This window comes from Sturnira hondurensis, unplaced genomic scaffold (assembly GCF_014824575.4).
Source record: "Sturnira hondurensis isolate 20B ecotype Veracruz unplaced genomic scaffold, ASM1482457v3 Scaffold0018525, whole genome shotgun sequence".
NCBI classification, from domain to species: domain Eukaryota; kingdom Metazoa; phylum Chordata; class Mammalia; order Chiroptera; family Phyllostomidae; genus Sturnira; species Sturnira hondurensis.
Genome location: NW_028091156.1, coordinates 13,710,301 through 13,715,083, shown reverse-complemented (window position 1 = coordinate 13,715,083; position 4,783 = coordinate 13,710,301). Strand labels below are relative to the sequence as shown.

The 4,783-nt window shown below is 54.1% G+C and overlaps 1 long non-coding RNA gene across 2 annotated transcripts; it reads left to right on the top strand.

Annotated features, from left to right (window-relative positions):
- Positions 1–1,379: 1,379 nt before the first annotated feature.
- Positions 1,380–4,341, top strand: LOC119003244 (uncharacterized). Of its 2 annotated transcripts, none has more exons than XR_005069910.1 (3): positions 1,380–1,425; positions 2,249–3,007; positions 4,182–4,341. It is a non-coding gene; the product is annotated as an uncharacterized LOC119003244 (long non-coding RNA). The 2 variants fall into 2 exon arrangements; XR_005069911.1 differs by lacking the exon at positions 1,380–1,425 and having other exon boundaries at positions 2,184–2,426; positions 2,849–3,007.
- Positions 4,342–4,783: the final 442 nt, after the last annotated feature.

Here is a 4,783-nt window from a genome sequence, read left to right as displayed (position 1 = left end):
TCTTTGCTCGTTTGTTCCCTTTTCCTGTCCAACGCTGGCCTGGCCCCTTCACGGCGAAGGCCCAGCCTGGCCTTGGAACTGATTCTGTGGGCTCAAAGCATCGTTAGAATTTGGGAGCCGTCAACGATTCAGATGTATCTTTCCCCAGCGAGAACGTAAATTCAGAGAGTCCTAGGCAGGACTCCTTTTATACAACGCCCCCCGCCCCCCACCTCCCACCAAACTACTGCTTGGATCATACTAGAATCGAACACCAAGTCAGACTCCGGAGGAGGCAACCAGGTGCTACCCTAGAAGGATGCTCACCTTCCCCGAGTTTTAGGGACGGTGTCGACACCCCACTGCACCCTTTGAAGTAAGTCACAAGCCTCACTTGCTGTTTGGAGTTTGGGAGAAGACAGAGATATGACAGCCCCTTGTACTCAAGCGAGTATAGGGGGCTGGGGGTGGTCCTGGCCAAGACCCGGGTCTCCCAACTTCCTCCTTGAGTTGAGTCAGTGGATCACAGCGCGCCTCTGGCCTCCTGGGTCAGGAACAGAATCCCTTGGGTCAGAAGAAGCAGGAGAGGGAGGGGCCACATCAGCAATGTGAATGAATCGGTTTTTAAGGGCAGATTCCTTTTTCTAGAAGAGCCTAGATAAACTCAGACGACTCTGGTCCCAGACAAGCACCCTGGAGGAGCCCGGCCAGTGCTCCCTGGCTGCCCGGTGGTGGCCCCGCTCCTCCTCCACTGGGACTGCAGCTCCGAGTTCCGAGAAGGAGCCTGAGGGTCCCCTTCTCCTTGTCACGTTGCTTCCTAGAGCCTTGCTCCAATTTCTAGCCGGCCTGGTTTTCATTTCCTGCCTAATTTCTGCTTCTCTCCGCTTCGGTTTTTTCTTTCTTTTGTGTGTGTGTGTGTGTGTGCTTTTGACTATCGCTACCATATGGAGAGCGAGCTACTGAGGTGTTCTCAAAAATAATAAGGCCTTCCAGTGTGTGGTGATCTTTATTTCTTTTTTCTTGCCCTAGACTTCAAAGGCTTGGCCTAGCATTTAAAGGTGGGGTGAAAAGAATGGGCACTAGGTTGCCGTGGGCGAAAATTCCTCTAGCCCAGCCAGACTGAAGTGGTGTGGCAGGATGCATTTAAAGGAGAATTCAGCTATCGTAGTGAGTTAACGTTCATTTATTCTGTTGACGGTAGCAGGTGTTTGCTCTGAGACTTAGCATTAAAAACACGGCAAGGGTGAGTCATAACATCCATCATTTTTTTCTGACTTCTGTAGTTTTTTCAGTTGAGGGAGCTTCTAGGACAGTGAAAGGGAAGTCGTTGCTCCGAGGATTGACGGAGCAGCGAGGCCCGGAGCTGCAGGAGCTGGGGGCGTGGTTTGGGGCTGGTGGGCCGAGCGGAGCCCGCTCGCAGCGTGAGGCCGCAGCGCAGACCCTGCGGTGAGTGTGCAGGGCCCTGGAAACTCCGGATTGGTCGAAGCGCCCGCAGGGCTGTCACCATGATTTAATGCTCCGAGAACATAAATCAGCGGGAGGGAAGCTGAAGGTGGATGGTGTCATTCTGGCCCTGAAAGGCCTCCATAAATCAGTGACAGGGAAGCCCCAGTAACCTCCCTTACAGCTGGTTTCCGGCGGCCCCGCTCCTGCTCGGCCCAGACAAGTGGAGAGAAGTGATTCCTTGAGGGGGCGGGGTGTGTCCGAAGTGGCCTGCGGCGTCCCAGCTCCCAGGGGGGTCTGAGCCGCAGGCTTTACCCACTGGCGGCAGAGCCCCGGGGCCCTCGCGCCAGGGGTGGGACCGAAGCGCGTCTGGAGAGAATCCGACTTTGGCGATGGTGGCGAAGAGGGAGCCTTTAAGGAAACGGATTGTGTCATGTTGAGTGAACACAATAGGGCTCTCTGAGCAGGGGACACGAATGGTTTGTTCCTTCCTTCTATCCTTTGTGCGTTGTGAACAGAATGTCCCTGGCACACGTGTGCCCCAACGCGCCGCCAAGAGCTTAGCTCTTCCCTTGCATAACACTGGGGGAATGTGGCCAGACAGCAGGCAGGGACTCCCTCACCTGAAGGCAGGTGAGAGGGCTAAGGCCCTGCCCACATCCCTAGGATGTTTGCATCTCTAAGACTTCAAGTTGTCCCCTGCGGTCACCAACTCCTTCCTCCAGCTGGGGCAGAAATCAGGGCTGGGGGTGTCCTTAGCTCGCCTCTATAAAGCCAGAGCGCCCGCCGTCATCTCATTATTCCGCTTCATTCTCTTCTGTTCCAGGCCCCAGCAGGCTTTGTATTAATGAGGAAGCACCAAGAGTCACACCGAGGTCAGCCGCCCTCAACTTTGCCCCCTGAGCTCACTTAGCTCTCCTGTTAGGCCAGTAGGTGCAACTTCATCTGTTCGCAGGAAACAAAGTGGGAAGCTGGACCCTCCACTGACCCCCAGGGTCTGAAGAGTAAGGGTCAGCTGTCTCTGCACCTCAGTCCATTTGCACACGCCTCTTCCTTGCAATGCCAGGTTCCTTTCAGAAACCACGAGATTATTACTGTGAAGTCACTTTGCACCTAAAGTTCCTCGGCTTACCCCTTAGCCTCCTGGGGCGGCTCAGCTCAGGAAGGAGGCAAGGTTTTCACGGTGTAGGGGCAGAAAGGCTGCTTCTGGGAGGGGGAGCAGGGCTTCCTAGAAGGTGGCCAGACACGAGCCAGCTTACCTGTCCGACGTGCTGAGGCTTCATTGTTTGGTTGTTCGTCTCTGGTTTTCAGGGAAATAACGACCCGTGAGGAGCGGTGGACAGAGCACTCCTGGAAACGCTGCCATTGTGCACACAGGGCCGGGCAGAATTATTTGCTTCCTAAGCATGTAATCTGTCTCCCGCAGGTCTGTTGCTTATTGTATCCATCCTCCCACCCCCAGTGTCTGGCCGTGTGGACTTCTGCAAGGAACTTTGCATCTCTGTGCCCCATTTCCCACATCTGATAAATAAATTAATAATAATATCTCATCGGATTGCTGTGGAGATTAATGGAGATAATTAAGGTAAAGCTCTTAGAATAGAGCTTTCTCTGTGCTAAGCACGACTATTCAATATTATCTCTAATACTGTTGTGGTTAACCTTTTCTGTATATACACATATGGTTTTTATTGTCATTTTTAATTTTAGTCAAGGATCATGTCTCTTGTCTTCGGACTTTGAATTCAGGCTGTGTGAATTCAATGTGAAAGATCGTGTGCATTTTAGGAACAACTCTTAGCATTCCTTTAGGAAACCGACCTTTTTGCACGGCGCCCCTCCTTGCCCCTCTGTCTCCAGCAGGACATCCTGCAAACGCAGAGCCGTCTCCAGCATGGCTGCCCTTCTGGTTCTTTGTAAGGCACCCTGGAGGCCCTCCTTGCGTGCCGGGATTTCACGTGCGCTTGGAGCGGCCGGCAGGGGGCGGTAGGCGGCTGTTTTCTGAGCTCCCAGGCCCGCGTCTGCGACTGACAAGTGCGTCTAGACCGTGAGTTCCAAGCACAGCGCCTGCAGATCTTTCCGTGGGGAAGATAGAAACCTTCCCTGGAATGGAGTTTACCGTGTACTTCTGCAAATTGCAGTTCAGGAGACAGAAAGTGGCATAGTATAGTTGTTGAGAGCCTTGCAGGCCGACACACTTGTGAGGAGACATTTCACCTTGAGCAGGTGGCTTAACCTCCCTTAGGCATGGTTTCCCTCTATGGAAAAATAGGGGAGAACCCACCTTGCCCTCGTGAGCTCGTTGGAAGAGTCGCTGCATGGCTGGTAGAGATCTTGGCCATGCAGCGTGTAGGAAATGCCAGCTGTTATCGCTCAGTGGGCACCCCGACCACTCACATGGATCTCTCCTCTCTCCTTTCCATCCACCTTCTTTCCCCCTTTCTCCAGCTCTGCTTTTCCTTGCTGCCTGCCACTGCTTGTATCTGGGGCCTGGGACTGGCCCGATGCCCACAGGGCCAGGATAGCTAGGGAGGAGGGGCACCGGGGAGGCTGCTGGGCCATGCAAACCCTTCCCTGCTTCCCCTTAACGTTTTAGATGCTGTTTACAAACCTCATCTGGGCTCAGGGTCACTTGGAGAGAAGGCAAAATCACTCACAGGCCTCTCACCATACTACCCGCTCTCCCCCTAGCCAAGTGTATGGGTTGTCAGCAAGACTATTTTTAAATCCTCACCTGAGGATATGTTTATTGATTTCAGAGAGCGAGTGAGCAATATCCAGGTGAGAGAGAAACGTTTGATCTGTTGCTTCCTGAACGTGTCCCCAGTGGGGATCGAACCTGACACCGAGCTATGTGCTCCCACAGGGAATGGAACCCTCAACCCTTTGGCGTACGGGACAACACTGCCACCGACAGAGCCACCCAGCCAGGGTGAGATGCCAGCAACAGTCAGAGCCCAGAGGAGTGTTCCTCATAGCCGGACAGAATGGGTGGTGCTGTGTGGACCCCAGGCGCCCGGGCAGCTGTGCGCAGAGCTGCTGTGGGGGGCAGGGAGCCTGGAGGGGCAAAGGCACAGCCCCACCTGGGAGAGAGGAAGCTCAGGCTGAGTGTCCAGGCTCTGCTGGAGGAAACTATTCAGGTCTGGGCTGAGGCTGGTGGTGCAACTCGGGACATGTGGAGAAGCCTCCATCCTTCCTGTCTTCTAAACCTCAAGCGAGGCTTGGTCTGCACTCCAACAGCACTTTCTGTCCCCAGGGCTACATTTGGTTTGTTCCCATTCGGAACCTGCTTCTCCTAGTGGAGGGATAAGTGTCCTGTGGGTAGAGTGACTGACCTGTCCTGGTTTTAGCCCTGAAAGTC